The following is a 21,752-nucleotide window of genomic DNA, read 5'->3' as shown; positions in this document are numbered from 1 at the left end:
GTCTGCCAACCAGGCCCACTCTTCTGAAAATAATTGAGGAGGCTGACTCCCACTGCGCCGCCCATGTTGGAGTTGGTATTCCACTATAGCTCTACGCTGCTCATAGAGCCTGGCCAATATGTGGAGCGTAGAGTTCCACCGTGTGGGCACGTCGCACAGCAGTCGGTGCACTGGCAGATTAAACCGATGTTGCAGGGTGCGCAGGGTGGCAGCGTCCGTGTGGGACTTGCGGAAATGTGCGCAGAGCCGGCGCACCTTTCCGAGCAGGTCTGACAAGCGAGGGTAGCTTTTCAGAAAGCGCTGAACCACCAAATTAAAGACGTGGGCCAGGCATGGCACGTGCGTGAGGCTGCCGAGCTGCAGAGCCGCCACCGGGTTACGGCCGTTGTCACACACGACCATGCCCGGTTGGAGGCTCAGCGGCGCAAGCCAGCGGTCTGCTCTGTCAGACCCTGCAGCAGTTCGTGGGCCGTGTGCCTCTTATCTCCTAAGCTGAGTAGTTTCAGCACGACCTGCTAACGCTTGCCCACCGCTGTGCTGCCACGCCGCGCGACACCGACTGCTGGCGACGTGCTGCTGCTGACACATCTTGATTGCGAGACAGAGGTTGCGGAGGAGGAGGAGGAGGAGGGTGGTTTAGTGGAGGAAGCATACACCGCCGCAGATACCACCACCGAGCTGTGGCCCGCAATTCTGGGGGTGGGTAGGACGTGAGCGGTCCCAGGCTCTGACTCTGTCCCAGCCTCCACTAAATTCACCCAATGTGCCGTCAGGGAGATATAGTGGCCCTGCCCGCCTGTGCTTGTCCACGTGTCCGTTGTTAAGTGGACCTTGGCAGTAACCGCGTTGGTGAGGGCGCGTACAATGTTGCGGGAGACGTGGTCGTGCAGGGCTGGGACGGCACATCGGGAAAAGTAGTGGCGACTGGGAACTGAGTAGCGCGGGGCCGCCGCCACCATCATACTTTTGAAGGACTCCGTTTCCACAACCCTATACGGCAGCATCTCCAGGCTGATAAATTTTGCTATGTGCACGTTTAACGCTTGAGTGTGCGGGTGCGTGGCGGCGTACTTGCGCTTGCGCTCAAACACTTGCGCTAGCGACGGCTGGACGGTGCGCTGAGAGACATTGGTGGATGGGGCCGAGGACAGCGGAGGTGAGGGTGTGGGTGCAGGCCAGGAGACGGTAGTGCCTTTGCCCTCAGAGCGGGGTTGGATCTCAGTGGCAGGTTGGGGCACAGGGGGAGAGGCAGCGGTGCAAACCGGAGGCGGTGAACGGCCTTCGTCCCACCTTGTGGGGTGCTTGGCCATCATATGTCTGCGCATGCTGGTGGTGGTGAGGCTGGTGGTGGTGGCTCCCCGGCTGATCTTGGCGCGACAAAGGTTGCACAACACTGTTCGTCGGTCGTCTGCACTCTCAGTGAAAAACTGCCAGACCTTTGAGCACCTTGGCTTCTGCAGGGTGGCATGGCGCGAGGGGGCGCTTTGGGAAACAGTTGGTGGATTATTCGGTCTGGCCCTGCCTCTACCTCTGGCCACCGCACTGCCTCTTGCAACCTGCCCTGCTGCTGCCCTTGCCTCCCCCTCTGAAGACCTGTCCTCAGTAGGCGTAGCAAACCACGTGGGGTCAGTCACCTCATTGTCCTGCTGCTCTTCCTCAGAATCCTCTGTGCGCTCCTCCCTCGGACTTACTGCCCTCACTACTACCTGACTGCAAGACAACTGTGTCTCATCGTCATCGGCCTCCTCACCCACTGAAAGGTCTTGAGACAGTTGCCGGAAGTCCCCAGCCTCATCCCCCGGACCCAGGGAACTTTGCAATGGTTGGTCATCAGTCACGATAAACTCCTCTGGTGGGAGAGGAACCACTGCTGCCCAATCTGAGCAGGGGCCCGAGAACAGTTCCTGGGAGTCTGCCCGCTCCTCAGAATGTCTCATTTTCATGGAGTGAGGAGGCTGGGAGGAAGGAGGAGCAGCAGCCAGAGGATTCTGAGTTGCAGCAGTGGACGGCGTAGAACTCTGGGTGGACGATAGGTTGCTGGAAGCACTTTCTGCCATCCACGACAGGACCTGCTCACACTGCTCATTTTCTAATAAGGGTCTACCGCGTGGACCCATTAAATGTGCTATGAATGTGGGGACGCCAGAAACGTGCCTCTCTCCTAATCCCGCAGCAGTCGGCTGCGATACACCTGGATCAGGAGCTCGGCCTGTGCCCACACCCGGACTAGGGCCTCCGCGTCCTCGGCCGCACCCACGTCCTCTAGGCCTACCCCTACCCCTCAGCATGCTGTATTACCAGGAATGCAGAAACACAACACTGTAATTAAATGTGCCGCTTATTGGCCTGTGGTTGGAGGCTGAGTTCGCTTACGGAACGCCAGGAAATAATTTTGCGCAAGCCTGCTGTAACACTTAGCTGGCTGCGTATTTATTTGGAGAACTACTACCCCCAGCAGACACAGACCCAGAACACTGAGCAGAGTGACAGGCAGGCCAAAAATTTTTTTTTCAAATATTTTTTTCAAAAGGACCACTGCATATATTCAATCTATATATGTCTTCTGGCCCTGCCTACACAATTCTGTCCCTGATGTGTGTGTGACGGAACTGCAGTGTTGCACTGTTATTAAGTGCAACAGAGCGGTGATTTCAGAGCCAGGAAATAATTTTGCGCAAGCCTGCTGTAACACTTAGCTGGCTGCGTATTTATTTGGAGAACTACTACCCCCAGCCGACACAGACCCAGAACACTGAGCAGAGTGACAGGCAGGCCAAATAGATTTTTTTCAAATATTTTTTTCAAAAGGACCACTGCGTATATTCAATCTATATATGTCTTCTGGCCCTGCCTACACAATTCTATCCCTGTAGTATTACTGCAGGGCGCAATGCTCTGCACGGCCGATATAGCAAAAAAAAAAAATGTGCAACACTGCTAAAAGCAGCCTCCACACTACTGCACACGGTTAGATGTGGCCCTAAGAAGGACCGTTGGGGTTCTTGAAGCCTACAATAACTCCTAACACTCTCCCAATAGCAGCTCCAACACTATAGCACTGTCCCTCAGCTATCTCACAACGCATCTGAGGCGAGCCGCGGGAGGGGCCGATTTTTATACTCGGGTGACACCTGATCTCGCCAGCCACTCACTGCAGGGGGGTGGTATAGGGCTTGAACGTCGCAGGGGGAAGTTGTAATGCCTTCCCTGTCTTTCAATTGGCCAGAAAAGCGCGCTAACGTCTCAGAGAGGAAAGTGAAAGTAACTTGAACATCGCGTGGTATTCGTTACGAGTAACGAGCATCTCGAACACGCTAATACTCGAACGAGTATCAAGCTCGGACGAGTACGTTCGCTCATCTCTAGATATTAGCCATTGACAGAGCTATCTGACAGTGGCTAACCCCCTCTCCCTACTTAAAATACATATACATTCAGGCATGCTGAGTGTGCATGTGTATAGGCGAATTGGGAGAGATACTGCAACGTCCCATAGGGAGACCCCGGACACTTGAAAAACGTGGGGCTCCTTTTCCCGGAGGGGTTAATACATAGCCAAAGCCAGAGCAGGATTGCAGGCCACCATCGACACCCCTAGGATAGGGAATGCCAATAAATATAATGAGGGGGGTTGTAGTTGTCACAGGTGATGCCACCATTCCCACACACCGCTATGCTACATGGCGGAGAATGAACACAGACACCGGTGTATAGTACCTTGGGTCCCCAGGAACAGTTAGGGCCTGGTATAAAAACTTTACTTGAAATAACTTTTGCAAACCAATTATTTACAGTAATTCAGGTACAATTCTTCACAGGGCAGGTAGAACAGAGATCAGATGTCAGGGAGGATACTACAGTCTGCATTATCTGTACTCTGGAGTAGGTAAGGGGGTCACTCCACAGACCCTCTGGCAGCAATTATGTACTTTAAGCCTCGGTTCCCACACAGCGGAATCCCGGTGGAAATCTCGTGGTTTGGCCGCAGCAAAAAAACGCGAGATTTCCGCCGGGAGAAGCGCTGCTTCAAAACCCGCAGCACTTAGCCACGGGTTTTGAAGCGGCCCAGCCACTCGCTCTTCCGCTGCGGCTGGCGCTCCTATAGAGGAGAGCGTGGCCGCAGCGGAGGAAGAAAAGGAATGAACATGCTGCAGCCGGCTAATCCGCGCCGCAGTGACAGCTTCTGCCGGCTTTGCCGTCCCGTGTGGACAAGATTTCTGAGAAATCTCGTCCACATGGCTGGCTAATCCCGGAATTAGCGGCCGCAGGCGGATTTGCTGCGGTGAAATTCCGGACGGAATTTCCGTGGCAAATCCGCCCCGTGTGAACCCAGCCTAAGGATTAGAACCCCACACGGAAGACGCGTGGGTTAACCGAGTAGCGTACTTCTACATGGTGATCTAGGCTTTGATTGGCTGTATAGGAACAACTTGTGGGATTAAATTAGTACCTCTGTAGTGGCTCTCTCTTTACAGAATTACTTACGAGTGCTCTCTCTTAGGCTTTGGGCTCACTCCATTCTCATTCAAAATGCAGTTGCTACGCGAAGTCTCTCTTTCTCCTTCATCTTCAGCACAAGGAAGCTGAAGGTGCTTCGATGTGGCTCTATGTTGTAGACTCTCAGGTACCAGATGGAAGATTGAACTCAACTTTTAACTCTGAACTCTTTTCCCGCTCTCAATCACTCCTATTTATACCCTCACTTGTACCACATAACATGACAGACTGACACATTTACAGGCAGACTATGATTTTATTAGAGTTAACCTCTCAAGCGCCGTAGCAGTGCAACACACACACACTGGATATGACAAGACAGGCTTTCACAGTGCATCTACATGGGTCAAACATGTATGACAGTTATGGAGGGGAGTAGGATGGTGTTCTTGGACACTACAATGCAGTAGCTTTCTACTATCTACTGTGTTTGGCCGACTACTGAGATGTAAGTCGGTAAACAACAGGCTGTTACCATTGATTACATATTTCTATAGAGATAACAATAAAAATATGAGTCAAAAAAGGCATTTTTTATGTCCACTTCTCCAATCACTATTTTAATGTCCCAGTGCATCTATAATAAACAGTGAAGCAGGACTCCCTTCTATCGGTCTTCTACCTTTTACTAAATAAATTGGGCAGTACGTTAACATAAAGCTAATTGAACGATGTAGGACTGTAGGATCAGACTACACAAAGTTTGTTTGATGTCTGTTACTATGGAGATGCCCACTTAAATGCTGTGCAACCAAACTATAGGATTTTTTTTATTAAAACCTATTACAAATTTGTTTTATTTTTTCTTTCAGATGCTTTGGGAAATTATTAAAAAGTTGGATATTAAGGCGGTCGTAGAATCTAGGTTAAAAAAAAAGGTGGGCATAGCCTTAAAAGAAACACGTTTACAATGATTTCATACTTTCTTGGCAAGTACAATAAACAAAGACATAAAAGCCAAATGAGTCAGCATCCCAAGTATAACCCAACTTAGCCGGAAATCCCAAATCTCTCCAGTATAAGAGTCAGGGTAAGAATCTCAGCACTTCTATTAGTAAGACATTTGTGATATGAAAAAAAAAATGTCTGCTTGAAACACACTTGGAAGGACCGCTACTGGATTTTTTTGAGTCTTGGAACCTAATTATACATTGCCCACCCAGCACTCCAGGCACTGATTGGCAGCTGCCTCTCTATGCACAGTACCTGGCAGGCAACAGTCAATCAGTGGCTGGAGGGTGGGGTAGGCAGGGCTAACTGCAGCACATGAATATGGAGGACTACTTCCTGTATCATTTTCAATTAATGTGCTGCTACTGATAAAAATGCAAGTTTCTCCCAAACTACTGCACAGATGCATACAGTGAACATCTCTCTGCAATCAGCATGCTTGTGCTGCTCTCAGGGAGGGTTGTGAAAAGATGGTAACATATTCTCTTTAACTAAGTAAGAAGCTTAGAGTTCTGGAAGAACTTTTGTCTACTTGGATGGAATATGAACAGGAAATGATTTCGCAGTCAAGAAATTAAACACTGTCTGGCACTTTGTAGAGACAAGCCTGTTCCGTACACAACAAATGTCATGCATCTTTGACAGTCAACACCTGCCAGTAATGACAATAATGCAGATCATGCCTATTAATCATTTAAGGGCCATTGTCAATTGTGACATCAACATTTAAACAACCGGAGGGGGATTATGATGCCCCCAAGACTCTCACCCCGCGATGAGATTGTGAGGTGCTGTCCTGGTGTTATAGCAGCCAGGGTACTTCTAAAGGCCCTCAGGGCTGCCATAAATGATTGTTTATTGAGACATACCAGTGGCACATCTTACTAGCATGCCTTTGAGGATGCAGCATAACGTAATACTGCAGTATTGTATTATAGTGATGAGTGATCACATGACCACAAATCATAATAATAAAGACAACATGACATTTTTACTGCCTTGTGAACGTCGTAAAAGCAAACCCCCCACAAAAAACACAATTGTGTTTTTTTTCATCTCACTCTACTAAGAAATTTTTATAAGTTTTCCAAACCTTTATATGGGACGTTCACTGATACCACTGAAAATATACAACTTCTTCCACAAAAAACAAGCCCTCATGTAGCTATGTCACCTGAAAAAAAAAAGATTTATTTTGAAAGTGGGGAGGAAAAAAATCAAAATGAAAAAAAACCCCAAAAGGGCTGCAAAAGGTAGGGGTTAAAGAAGAACCGTAGGACATCTATGAACAATGTTGTTAGTGAAGCCTTTTGAGTATATGGTACCATAGTGAAAAGGGGATAAACACTGAATACTTGTTTAAATATCTAACTTTGGGCAAAATTAATAAGTTTTCACTTTAGAAGTACACAGTGCTAAAAAAAACAAAAACAAAAACAAAAAAAAACACATAAGAGGAGTAATCGTTTTGCTGCAAAGTTTAGCATGCAGTTCCATCTCAGGCAGATATGCAAATGATTAGAGTTGTGGTGTGATTAGATGAACGCTCTTGTCACCTGAGGCCCTAAGAGTGGTTCCTCCCCCCTGGCCTATAAAAGGCTCTCAGACGCTCCTTGTGTGTAGTGACCTCTTTTTGTACTTCCGTAGAACTTGTTGACCACTAGAAATACCACTACAATGCAATCAAAGACATTTTGCCAAGTTGACACAGTTTGAGAGGGGGCGCATTATTGGAAGCTGGATGGTCGTATTAACGAGTTACCCACTATCTGGGCTGCTCTGACCAGACTGTTAAGAGAAGCTGATGCCTGACGGTACACACACACACAAGGAAACTGGGCTCAGGACACATTCGACAGACCACCAGTAGATATGATCGTCTGACAAGCACAAGCAGCTCCAAGCATTTCATTGTCTGCCATTCAGATGCTGGTGGCACCATCAATACTGGCCCCTGTGTCTGTCAGAACCGTTTCAGTCACTTGGCTGAAGGACACTTGGTCTCACAGTGCCCATTATATGTACTGCCTGTCACACTCACTATCGCCTCCGTTTGCAGTAGTTTCAGGAATGATGAAACTGGACTCCTACAGATTGGAACCAGGTTGTCTTCAGCGCTGAATCCAGGTTTAGTTTTGGCACTGACAACGGACGTTTTTGTGTTTCGAGAACTAGGCATGAACACCTCAATCCTGCCTAAGCTGTGGAACCACACACTTCCCCACTGCTGGTGTGATGGGCTGCTGTGGTACCCTGTGGGGCCACCTCTCGCCTGGATGCAAGATGTGATACAAACGGGCATAGAGACATACAGGCTCCATGTGGTATCCTGCAGCATATCAGTCCACATTTGCTGTAACTGTGTCTTTAGATCACACAAACTAGTAGGCTGTCGAAGTTGGCGTCCCAGATGGTCCCATAATGTTCTACTGGCAATAAATCTGGCAGGCCATCAAAGTGTAGCAGTGTTCTGGAGGCATTCTTGTGACCCCCTTGTGTGTGGCTGAGCATTATCCTGCTGCCTCTTGGAAGCCACCATGAGAGGCACACATGTGGCTGCAGGATGTCCTGCACATATCGCTGAGCTGTCATTGTCCCTCGTACCACTACTAGGCACTTACCCCTAACTCTCCAGACAGTTGTAGTTGCTTCAAATTAGATGAAGCTACTGACATGCTTTGAACAGCTGACAGGAAGGGTTCATGAATTCATGCTGCTTGCACCAAATTCTGACCCTTCTATGGCCACTGTGCAACAGAAACCTGGATTCATCTGACCAAGTGATGTTTTTCTACTGCTCAGTGATCCAATTTTTGTGATATTATTCCAACTAGAGTCTTGTCTTTCTGTTTCACAGCAATGGCACTGGAACTGGTCATCTGCCGTCATAGCCCATCTGTGCTAAGTAATGGCAAGTTGTGCATTCAGACAGTGTTGTATCTAGCTGCAGTTTGCTGAAAGAGGCACTAACTTTTCAAATAACTTATGCTCATCTACTAGCTTGTGTTGCGTTTCCTTCCAGCATGCATACAAATCATGGCACCATCAATTTCTCTTTAGCATCATTGCTCAATAACTGTACAAGCATGGGAAAATAGTTCACAAAATCCCACGATCACCCTGGTGCTCCAATATGGTGCCAGCTAATCACAACAAAAGCTCATAGCGATTTCTGAGACCACATCAACTATCATAACCTCACCACTACATCAGTGACTCGCGTATGCACAAAACACTGCCAATATGCGCCCAATCAGCTAATTGTCTGGATCTTAGGGGGTGGACCACAGCCAATCAATTGATGACATATCCGCTTGTTTTCCAATAAGCAGTGCCACATGTGTCCAAGGACTGGTATTGCAGTTCAGCCCAATTCACTGGAATATAAATGATTAAGTAGAGGACTTATTGGACTTTCCGATGTAAGATTTGTTTAATGGTTCTGTTACATTAACATATTTGTAAATTCTTTGCCTTTGAGATGCTCCACTAAATGTTTGGTCAGATGTTGCCTACGTCTCTCCTCAGAAGGTGTACAAGATCAAGTTATTTTATAAGCCTGAGAAGAACCCTGCGTTGGTTTGAAAGCTCACATTAACATCATATATTTTTGTTACCCATTAGAGTTGAGCGAACATATTCTGCCGAGCTTGATGCTCGTTCGAATATTAGCGTACTCTATGGTGCTCGGTACTCAAACGAGCATAAAGCCGTGTTCGACCCCGCCCCAGTTTTTGGCTCTTCCCCGCTGTGACGTGCCTGTTTTGGCCCCTCCCCGCCGCGACGCAGCGCGCGTCATTGGCAAATTTTTTGGAGAGAGAGAGAGAGAGATAGAGAGAGAGGGGGGAGGGGGAAAGAGAGAGAGAGAGAGAGAGGGGGGGGAGAGAGGGGGAAAGAGAGGGGGAGAGTAGGGGGATGGAGGTTGAGAGAGGAGGAGAGAGGGGAAGAGGGGGGAGAGAGAGGGAGAGAGATGGGAGAGAGATGGGAGAGAGGAGAAAGAGGGACAGAGGGACAGAGGGACAGAGGGACAGAGAGAGAGAGAGAGAGAGAGAGAGAGAGAGAGAGAGAGAGAGAGAGGTGGGAGAGAGAGAGAGAGAGAGAGAGAGAGAGAGAGAGGGCGGGGGAGAGGGAGAGAGAGAAAAAAAAAGCTCGGCACCCAGCGTCCCACATACAAAAATGCTTGAGTCTCCCATTGTAGTCAATAGGGTTCGTTACTCGAGTAGAGCTCTCGAATTTCACGAAAAGCTCGACTCGAATAACGCAGACTCGAGCATTTGGGTGCTCGCTCATCTGTATTACTTGGTTTCTATTACTGAGAACAATCACATTTTATAAGAAGAGAAACTTTTTGTATGTTCTTCTATTCCCCAAATTGCCGATAAATATACAATCTCCACCCTTTTAATCTCAGCCATACAATATATAATCTCATTTAGCCTGACCTTTAAGGGGTGTAGTCTATCCTGAGTTCAACCTGCAAGCATATTGACAAACCCCAGCTAAAGTTTCACTTTTCATGTCCAGCAACACATATTGAAAGACTTAAAAAAGAAATATGAAGTGGGATTGAAGCAGAGATTCCAGCTGGCGGCTGATCATTTCCTGAATGGTAACACTATGTCATGAATTACATATACAGTCATCTTATGCAAGTAATCACTTGTGTCTGTTATATGGCCCCTCACCTATTACAGCCCCATGCAAAATGAGGTTTGTATCTCAAAAGAGAACATCCGAATATATTCTCCAAATAGCAAAGAAGTATAGCAGCAAAAAAGATGCAAAATAAGACAAAAAAAACTTTATTCCTGCATAAAAATCACCAGTAGCGACGTTTCGACCAGGTGTGGGTCTTTCTCAAGCCAAATATATTGTGAGAACATAGAACTTTTATTTGTTATTTTTGCCGTTATATAAGATGAAATTCACAAAATATGAGGTTTTTTTTAAATATAATCATTTTGGCATATTTCAAACATCCAGGCCCTTACCATGATGTGAATACAGCCTCATTTAGAGTATTGTTTCTCCATGGGAAGAGGACCTAGAAGGTATGAAGGTAAGGCCATGCATGCTCCTTCCAATAGATGGTGCTGTAGAGGTATTGTTCCATCTTCCAATTTGCATAAATTTCCCAGAGGAACCATGCATGGCCTTATAAGTCTCCTCACACATTTTAGTTGCTCTCCCTAAGGAGAAACCATACCCTTCCCAACCCACATCATAGGCCTCTCACCCAGGCAAGCTGGCAACCTACTGCAGAAGCCCTGAAGCAGTCTGCCTGTTTATTGTTATCTTTTCCTTTTGGAGAAGGCACCGGCTTTGGCTTATATGACTAGTCATTGTTATAAGGCTTGTTAAAAGGTCTGACATTGACTTGCAGGGATGCTGCCTTCCAATAGGTGGCGCTGTAGAGGTATTGTTACATCTCATGTGCATACAGCCTAAATATTTGTTTACACACAAAATTATTTAGTCATGACATTTATGGAAAATTATCCTCTCAACTGCTGTCCTATATACAGTATATAGGCAGGGTAGTTACCTGTGTCACCTCCATGCTCTTTTCACTCCTTCAGCCGTCACTCTGCCTTCCCCACTCACTCCGGATGTTTTGAGGTATCAATGAACAGGCGTTCATTACCTCATGGGGCAAAGTGGGAGGGTGTGTCTACCATCTCAGAGTAAATAAGCGGAGGTATGGAGCTCATGAAGAAGACTAACCTGAGGGTGAGCTTCAGTGTGCAGGATAGTGACACCTGCTATGCCCTATCTACTCCTCCACCTACAAATGGGCAGTTGTGTGTCCCACTCATGGTATAGTTTTCTTCGCTACATTTGGGGTTATAAGAAATAAATGCCAGTTTGGAGGTGATACATCCTGGCCTGGTGATGGTATGGTGCAGCACACTTTGTGATCAGTTTCACCAGGGCAGTAAATATGTATTAAATAAGTTGTACATGCTCTAACTTCCATGTTACCCAGGACCTTAAAATTTCCCATAGGGTGGACAGTAAACAACTCCCATGACTAATGTGGAAAGCAGCTCTGGTTGTTTATTCAGCTCCCAAGTTGTCAGTTGGCACTAATGATCTGATCAACCACTTTTTGAAGCTGAGAGTAAAGGCCCATTTAGACAGGACGAATGTAGGTCAAACGATGCCCGACACTCGTCCCTGCAAGTACTCGATCACGTGCTTATGCACAGGAGCGAGTATTGTTGCTTCACAGCGGGGAGGCAGCAGGAGATTTCTCTCCTCGCACTCCCCCGCCCCTCTCCATTCACTTAATATAGCGTCCGTTCTGTTATGAACAGCTGCTATTTACACTCATCATGAGCGATGAGTGTAAATAGCAGCTGTTCAGTACTGAACAGCCGCTATATTAAGTGAATGGAGAGGGGTGGAGAGCGCAAGGAGAGAATTCTCCTGGAGCCACCCCGCTGTGAAGCAACGATACCCACTCCTGTGCAAAAGCACGTGATCGAGTACTTGTGGGGACGAGTGTCGGGTATCGTTTGTCCGACATTCGTCCCGTCTAAATGGGCCTTTAGTCCCAGACACAGAACTATCATTGGTGAGTTCCAGGTTTGGTATTTCAATAGCCAATTTCATCCAGTCCTCTGGCACTAGAAGTAGCTTTAGAATTTTTAAGTTAAAAAACACCAATCTGGTCTGGCTTAAACACCATTAAATCCATTGGTTTAGCTCTGAACCTGCTAATTCCCAGATTAACAGAGAATAAGACATATTTGAGACTATTAACCCTTGTGTGATACCATAGGGTCTATTTGATACCAGCCTTGTTCATTGCAGTCCTGCAATGAACAAGGCTGGAACTTTTAAACTGGTACTGCACGAAGGTTAAAAGTGGTAGCGGTCTCCAGACTCTATTCCAAATACAAGGGTAATTCAAAAAGAATGGTGCAAAAATAAAGCTGACTAATATAGACATGAATTGACATACAACAACCAGTATAACGTGAAAAGATAGAATTCTTCAAGTTCATACAGATGTTCATTGTGGGCACTATTGGTGACATGGCAGATGTCAAGTTGGTAGCCCAGTTCTGTCCAGACACTGCAGAGGAGATGCTTTGTCTTAGGTCATCTAGGTTTTGTGGCATTAGGGCAACAGAACACTTGTAAGGTGCATTAAAAAGGTGAAGGGTTCTATGTATTTATGTCATTGTGGCTGTTGGACCTCAATTCATGTATGAATAAATCAGCTTTATTCTCGCACCATTCTTTTTGGATCACCCTTTACTTGTCTACTTGGGTTATAGAACTCCTGTTGGGTTTCCTTAGCTCCTTCACTTTCAATGACGCTTCTCTAAGAGCTTCAGATATTAAACTGGCATGCCTGTTGTCCCACGCCATGGCTGCAAGAATAGCTGAGCTTAACTTGGCTCACGCACACAAACTATGGCTCTATAAAACTCCATAGGGATTTCGTCTAGTCCTGAAAGAAGGAAAAAAACGCTCACCTTGAGGTGTCCCCTACTGAGTTTGATTGAGTAAGGATAAGCAATTCATCACTATTCTTAGTGAACACACTACAACAGTATCTATACTTATTGCTTATGTTCGCAGAGAGAACATTTCAAATTTATTCATCATCAGAGAATCATAGAATGGTAGAGTTGGAAGGGACCTCCAAGGTCATCTGGTCCAACCCCCTGCTCAGTGCAGGATTCACTAAATCATCCCAGAGAGATATTTGTCCAACCAGTTATTTCGCGATCTTCTTTTAGGAGGGACTTGACAGATAGAATTAGAAACTATGTACAGTCTACTATGAAAAAGCAAGTATCGATACCACAATCTTTCATGCCCACTATATCAGAATCTCAGCAACTTTTTTATGAGGCAGCTAAAGAAGTGTCCGTCTTGACCATTCCTAAGATGGTTTTCTCAGAGGACAAGTAAAATTCTACTAGCCTCCATCGAAATACAAATGCCTAGATTTATGAAGGCTACCATTAGGTGTGTAGAACTCTACACATAGCTGTTGCTATGTAGCTGTCTTACCAATGAAGAAAAAGCAGTTTGCAGGAATCTGTGACCTGAAAATGGTACAGTGGTGCCTTGGGTTAAGAGTTTAATTTGTTTCGTGACGGAGCTCTTAACCCAAAACACTTGTAAGTCAAATCAATTTCCCCCATTGAAATTAATGGAAAAGCCATTAATCCGTTCCGGATCGCAAAGCTCTCCCACTGATTTCAATGGGGATGGTATTGCCCCATTGAAAGCAATAGGACGCTGGCACCCCCGCAGTGATTTTCGAGGAAGGGCTTTAAATGTAAGACCTTCCCTGAAATTCATCCCTAGCTGTAGTAAAAAATAAATAAAAAAATATACTCACTTGTCTGCCGGGGCTCAGGCGAGTCTAGCCACCGCTTGTTCTCCCTGCACTACTCTGAAGCTTTTCAGCAGGCGGGGATTAAAGATACAGGGAGAACAAGCGGCGGCTAGACGCACCTAAGCCCCGGCGGACAAGTGAGTATATATTTTTTACTACAGCTAGGGAAGATTTTCAGGGACTGGCTTATATTTAAAGCCCTTCCTCGAAAATCACTGCAGGGGTTGCTGGCAGGCCATTGCTTTTAATGGGGCAACCGGCAGCAGTGGCGGCTCCATTGAGAGCAAGTCTCTTAACCCAAGTTTTTGCTCTTAAATCAGAGCAAAAATTCAGGAGGGAGCCTGCTCTCAAATCAAAAAACTTGTAAGCTGAGGCACTCTTAACCCAAGGTATCACTGTATTCATTCTTGGGAAAGGACACACCCCAATAGTAAAGGGGCCGCTGCCTTTACCCACAACTGTTGCTGGGTGGCTCTCCTTTCCCATAGAACAAATTCCATCTGCAGATCATAGATTTCTACAGAATGCTTTTATTTTTGCCAATTCTGCAATGTATTCTGCCTGGATTATTTCTTCATGTGAATGATTTCTGTGACAAGTACTCTTTCTTAATGTTTTATTAAACAACACCTCATAAAAAAAAAAAGTTGATCCATTGTATGCTGGGTGCATGGAAGGCTGTCATACAGACAAAGGGTGGATAATTCAAGGAGTCCAAAAACTGAAATGATTTCCAGATTTCAAGAGACAATTGAGCTGTTTTCGTTTTGCTTTTTAACTCAATAGTCAGACATCCCAAAGCATTGAGATTTTTGTCTATTTCTTCCGAATTTTACCTTTTTTTAGGGTCTTTCCCAATGTTATATTTTGACATGGTGTTTTCCAACTCCTGGAAAGTACTGTATAACGTCAAAACAAATGCTAACGATTTAAACACATAGGTTTTCATTTAACATAAAAATGTGTGAACCTACCATGACCACCGAGTCATATGAAAACGACTGATTTTGGGCCTTATCCTTATAAAATATCGTCAGGTTCTGTTCACATATAACTAATGCTTTATTTATAGCATTAAAAACAGGCTTCTCGGTAGATTTAAAAAATCACACACCCTTACGCGTTTCTAACAATTGGGTTCCTAATCCTAGCAGACAGCATTAGGAAGAGGGTGAACAGTGCATTCATTTGCTATGCATAATTTAAACTATATTACAGTACATTGCGATGATCAGTAAGGACTATATCATCCAGATAATAAAAGTTAACATGGAAACTTTGGGCAACTTTTCAGTTTTAAAGTCCTCTGGGGCTTTATAAATAAATCTGATTTGAAAAAAAAAAAGTTGTGAATACAGTATTTGTATTATATATATTTTTGCATTTCACTCCACGAAAGCCAATTTCAGGAGTTGCTGTATGTGTGGACCAGATAAGCTTGCTTTGAGTTTATAAATGAAGTTTTAAAAAATACAGCTGTGAATGCAGTAGCCGTGTCAGAGATTAACTCTAAGCAACCCTCGCAATACAGCATTCATATGCAAAATGCAAGCACATCCAACTTTACAAGGCGCTGTTGATAAAAACGGTCATCGTTAAACTTCACCGACTTTGTTGATCCAAATGGGGATCATTGGGGTTCTGTTATTTCAGATGAAGAAATACTGCGGCATGTTGCATTATTCTTGCAGTCATAAATAACAGGAAATCTGATAGAAGCTCCAAATGCACATGTGAACCGAAAAGAACCAAAGTAAATATCTAATCTCTATTCTGTACGGTTCTTCTGTGTATAAATATAAAAATACGTGGATTGGGCAAAAAAATAAAAAAAATCTGAAATTGTACTTAGAAATGACAAAGTGTACACAATCTAACATACTGTGTATGTCTGCCAGTAAAACTTTGTAAAAGTGTCATCGCTTACTTTCAGGCATCATGAGACTTTCAGTAAAGATGCACCATTTGGTTTACAGACAGTTCTAGGTAAACCTCAAGGATATCATGACTGGTTGTGTTAAACGTCAAACTTGGTTCTACTATAGCACAAATAGACTTTGTTAAAGTTACTCACAATACTCCAAACTGGTCTACAGTACCTTCAGACTCGGCAGGATAAGTCGTCCATCCTCTTATGGTACATTATATCAATCTCCAGATCTGTTCCGTTTTTGCCTTCCGTTCCAAGAATGATTTTATATGTGGTTTAGTGCTGCTGAAGTACAAGTCTTCTCCTCTGCAAAGCCTATCCTCCTGTGCAGCCTTTGTGTTTTCCAATGAATCACACAGCCAGAAGACTGCAGGAAAGGCAGATGTCATTGCTCCCTCTTCTCTGTCCACTTGCTGGAAGTAGCATCAGGAAACATTTGGAAAGCCGTCTCCATCCACTTACAAGTCTTTGATGGTTCTAGGGTGTGGAGTGGGAAATAGGAAAATTTGCCAAACCAAATTAAGATTTGAACTCTATTGTTTGTTTTCCAATCAAGCTCTTTTAGAAATCGCAAGACAGACAAATTCTGCCTTCACCTTTACTGTTCAAAGAGAGAATTTTTTCCTGTAAAAAGTAGCCGGGTCTCATAGTCTCCTATTTGTTTAGTTAATTTAAATATACAGGAAGGTCTCATTGTTGTTCCTAGTGGGGGACTTCCTTCAGGTTAATTAATCTGCAATAAAGCAGGGGAGCGTGTAAGTTACTCACAGCCCATCATTCCTTAACTCCATACTAAATACATATCCTGCAGATATCTATGCGACTGCTTCACGTACATTACTGTTAGGATGGGGTTTAAATCTGGATGAGTATATAGTGCTAAATGCATGTATTATGTAGCTATTGGCTGGTGATCTGCTGATACAGCTGTATGCGCACTGCCATATTTATTTAACCCAATAAGAACCTAGAGCAATAAATATATGGCGCCTGGTCCTGGGCTTCAATGCTGCTCCATAGTAAAACAAAAATGCTCCTTGTCATGCAACCTAGAATGAGAAGGTTGGATCCTCAGCTGTCAGTGACAGCCGATGACCTGAAGAAGACAGAAGCGGTTTTTAACTGCTTTTGCCTTCTCTCCTGCAAACTACATAGCATTCAATGAATGCTATGTAGAGAATAGAGAAAGCGGAAGGGTCGCTTCTGCTATTTGACCCGGCAATCATGTGACCACCGGCATGAGAGAGCTGCTAGGTCTTAGCAGACCCAGATCAGCTCTGCCAGTGACTATTGTGACAATAGTGGGATGTTTTACCCTGTAACTGGGGCTCATATGAATGCTGCTCTTGTGGATGCCCCAGTTACAGAGGAAAATTGAAATAATAAAAAAAGACAACCTAAATTTCTTCACAGGTCTTATATGACACCAAGAGGGACACAAATGTTAAAAAAGTTACAAAAATAAGTTACTAAATTAAAAAAAATAAATTATATATATATAATATATATATATATATATATATATATATATATATATATATATATATACACATACATACATACACACACACACACACACCGTATTTTTCGCTTTATAAGACGCACTTTTTCCGCCTCCAAAGCGGGGGGAAAGTTCCTGCGTCTTATAGAGCGAATGTGCCGAAAATTTGTTCCGATCGCCATTTTTAGCGCGATCGCGAATTTAACGCGGGAATACGATTTATTAAGCGTGATTGCGCGTTAAATTTGAGATTGCACAAACAAATGTGCGATCAGTTAGAAGATTTCTCTCCTCCCCACTGCCGCCCATACATACCTCTGATTGGTCGTGAGCGCCGGCAGGTACTTCTGCTGCTCCCCGCCTCCACCAAACGGCTTCCTTCCTTCCTCCTGCTGCACATACACGCACCGCTGTGACATGGAGCGCCGTTTTTTCAGACCTCTGCTTCTTCTGCTCTGTCGCCCGGCACTAACCCTGCGCTGTCCCTGGGTGAGTTAAAATTTTTTCCCCCCTATTTTCCCACTCTAAAACGGGTGTGCGTCCTATAGGCCGGTGCGTCTTATAAAGCGAAAAATATGGTATATATATATAAAAATAAAATGACTCACCGACCAATATAAACCATTGCTATATCAACTCTGCAATCTGAAACTATTGGGTCTTATTATTTGTATAGTGCCCCCACCAAGCTGGGTTCTCATTTTACCAAACTCAGAAGGATGGAAGGCTGAGTCAACCTTGAGCCGGCTACCTGAATCATGCAGGGGTTGAACTCACAACCTTCAGGTTGTGAGCGAGAGCTGAAGACTGCATCCTGCTGACTTAACCCTCTCCAATCCAATTTGTATCCTGTGTACTCTGCGCCACACGATTACATATCAAAATGTCTGGAACCAAATGGGGAACCCAGTCTTGTCCTTTTTTTTCAGCGTAAATATACTAAATTAAAAAAAAAAAACAGTATAAATTTGAAAACATCAGTAAAGTTTTATGAACTGAATTAAATAGATGAAACATGTAACACACGGTGTATCCAGTATCTGTGGATCATCATTTTGGAAATACTATGTGAACATAATGAGATAATAAAGAAACAAACTAGTAATACTAAGTCTGTGTGATTACTTATAGATAGGACACAACATACAGAAAGTGTAATATGCATGAGAAAACTCTCTATAAGGGAGTTTCACAGCAAGCCACTAGAGGACTGTAATAAAAGCAATAACTACAACAGGCAACAAGCCAACCGTAAAAGGGTGAGCGAACCCTAAGATAATTAGCGTGTACGTAAAGAAAAGATTAGGAGACTGAAAATGACCAGACACACCGCAGCGTGGGGCAGCAAACCGATACAAAAAGACGACAAGAACATGCAAGCATAGCTTCCTAATGGAGGTAACTATAGGAAGTAGGTATATAGCATAACAGCGGTATAAACATCTGACCTCACAAAACACAGAAGAGCGAGTGAGAGCGCAGAAACTAAATCCGGCAGTTCATGAGTGGGGAGTGAATCCAAGAGAGCCACACAGCGTTGTATATATATGGCCACCATGATGGAGATAAATACGTTTGTTATAAGGCAGGGAGGAATTCATATTGTCTATCCACTGATCAGGGGAAGGAATAACTTTGTGTGCCACTATTCTACTGGCGTGAGAGAGCATCTCATGAGGCATCTGCTGCTGAGTAGAGGACAACTTAAAGGGTCCAAAACATCCTAACAAGCAGAACATGCAAGTGAGATGATAAGGAAAGCCCATCAGATCATTCAAAAATCTAATGACCTGTACCCAGAATCCTTGTATGTAGGGGCACTGCCAGATTAAGGGGTTAACATGACCCTAGCTCTGCTTCACATTTATGGCAGGTGTCTCTTCTCATCAACATTAATTTTCTTTTGTGTTTTGTACACATTACCCCTAATAAAACTCAAAACGTGAAAAAAAAATGAGTGAAAAAAATATTTAACATCCCTATATATCACGAGAAAAAAATGCACCAAAAATAATTTTGGTAGCCGAAAAAAAAAATGTCTTGTCACTGCCACCAGGATTAAGTGCTGCAGCCCTGCTGTGGTCTCGGCATTTGCTGTGACGGCTGCCATCAAGTCAATTGACTGCTGCAGCCAATCAGCTGGCATTGACGATCACATCCTGAGTGCCATGATGCCAGGAGTTCGGGGAATATGACATTACAGCCTCTGATTGGCTGCTGCGGTCACCTGACTTCCAGTGACGGAGGCTGCTACAACAAATGCTGGGACCACAGCGGAGCTGCAGCTCTGGATCCTGGCAGTGGTGGAATGGTAAGTACAGCTTGGTTTATTATTTTACAATAGGCAGCCCTATTAAAGGAATGCTGACCAGTTCTGACAACCCCTTTAAGGAAGAGATGAATAAGGATTGGATTTTAGCTCTTCTGGATGCCTCTGGTACCTTTTTTTTCTCTTTACATTGCATTAATAATTCCGTGATTGTATTTAGTATTAACATACAGCATTACCTAAATTCAGTAAATTGAAGTAAAATCTGCAAAGTCCAGTATTGGCATTCATCAGCTATAAGGTTAATGGACTAGTATAAAATTGTAGTAAGACTACACCATTTTTTGATTCCCAGATGAATGGTAGTTAGCTGCCATTACAATAACATTTTATTTGCTCTTTAAAGAGATGCTGTCCAGGTATAAGACACCCCATATAGGGCTACCCGGTAATTTTTTTCATCCATGATGTAGCTACTAGAGATGAGCGAGTATACTCGCTAAGGCACATTACTCGAGCGAGTAGTGCCTTAGCAGAGTATCTCCCCGCTCGTCTCTAAAGATTCGGGGGCCGGCGAGGGGTGGGGAGCAGCGGGGAACGGAGATCTCTCTCTCTCCCCCCCGCAACTCACCTGTCACCCGCGCCGGTCCCCGACTCTTTAGAGACGAGCAGGGAGATACTCGGTTAAGGCACTACTCGCTCGAGTAATGTGCCTTAGCGAGTATACTCGCTCATCTCTAGTAGCTACCCCAGTATATATAAGTGAGCTAGTGTTACCTTAGTTTTTCCTTTCTATCTGAAACTCCTTGTCTATTTTTTCTCATATGGTCATGTGATCTTAATTCTGACCTGCTCAGATTTACTTGGGGTTATATGTTCTGCTTCTTGTCAGTGTCTCAGTCAGAAATGGTCTAGAGCAGGACACAGAATTTCCTGTCAAATTTAGGGGATCACAGCTCATCCAACTGACTGTACACTTATACTCTGTAACTTATACAGATTAACACAGAAGGAAATGATAATTAAACTAGGAGCCCCAGCAGGCAGAAATGGTACATCCTCTAGCTAATGCTGTGCAGATGCATCATGGGATTAATATGACAGTGAAACCAAGAAAATCTCATCATCAAGATGGTGCTTGATAAGCATCTGCACTGCATGGAAGTGACTGAAATATATATAGGAGACCTCCAGAATGTGACAGGAAATCAGGTGAGGAGGTGTAAGGATGGAAAAATGTGTTCTAGCCAAAGTGGTTCTTTAAAATGCAATACACATGCAGGGCCTTTCAAGCCAAAGGTTAAGATATAGGGCAAATACAAGAGTTACTTGGATTGTAGGTTTGGTGGAAAGATCAGGCAGAGGAGTATGGAGGAAAACTGTGGACATAACATTATTTCTAACCTAATCAATACACCCACATTCAATATATGATCCACAGATAATAATTCACTCTTCATAAGAACTCATGTTGATCACTTTATTTAGATCAGTGTTTCTCAACTCCAGTCCTCAGGGACCACCAACGGGTCATGTTTTCAGTATTTCCTCAGTATTGCACAGGTGATGCAATTATCGCCAGTGCCTGAGACATTGCCACAGGTGTTCTTAAGCCCCATTTCACGCAACAATTATTGCTTAAAATTCTCTGCAATAATCGTTGCGTGTAAATGCTACCATCGTTTGCTTTTCACCTGAACGATGATTTTTAGTTGAGTTTAAAATCCATCGTTCAGACAGAGAGTTGAAAGCAGGGACTGCATACAGTGATTCTCCACAGAAGCGCTGATAATACTGTATTTAGCTGTAGTCCCATGGCAGAACAAAGGAGCTGTATGCAGATAACAGACCACCTGCTGTTATCTGCATATGGGGAAGGGAGCCTCATTTACATGCAAATGAAGCTAATAATATACTAATGGGAATCAGTGCCCATTAGCAGCTTATGCAAAATGATACTCAAACTGTCATTCTCTTTATTTTTGAACGAATTTTGAGCGATCATTCTTGGGTGTAAATAGGGCTCTACTATAGCAGGGGTCCCCAACTCCAGTCCTCAGGGACCATCAACAGGTCATGTTTTCAGGATATCCTATGGTAAGAACACCTGTGGCAATGTGTGAGGCACTGGCAATAATGACATCACCTGTGCAACACTGAGGAAATCCTGAAAACATGACCTGTTGGCGGTCCCTGAGGACTGGAGTTGGGGAACACTGTACTATAGGATATCCTAAAACCC

The 21,752-nt window shown here is 44.4% G+C and overlaps 1 protein-coding gene across 2 annotated transcripts in view; it reads right to left on the bottom strand.

Annotated features, from left to right (window-relative positions):
* Positions 1-16,162, bottom strand: part of TMEM100 (transmembrane protein 100) — a 63,384-nt gene extending 47,222 nt beyond the window's left edge. The window contains exon 1 of one of the 2 annotated variants that reach the window (XM_066588067.1): positions 15,910-16,162. The gene's annotated coding sequence lies outside the window, so the exon portion shown is untranslated. The remainder of the gene's footprint in view (positions 1-15,909) is intronic. The other variant, XM_066588065.1, reaches the window with a different exon arrangement.
* Between the last annotated feature and the right edge of the window lie 5,590 nt (positions 16,163-21,752).

The sequence above is a fragment of the Eleutherodactylus coqui genome, chromosome 13 (assembly GCF_035609145.1).
Source record: "Eleutherodactylus coqui strain aEleCoq1 chromosome 13, aEleCoq1.hap1, whole genome shotgun sequence".
NCBI lineage: Eukaryota > Metazoa > Chordata > Amphibia > Anura > Eleutherodactylidae > Eleutherodactylus > Eleutherodactylus coqui.
The sequence above is the reverse complement of the archived record's forward strand: the minus strand, read 5'-3'. Positions and strand labels throughout refer to the sequence as shown.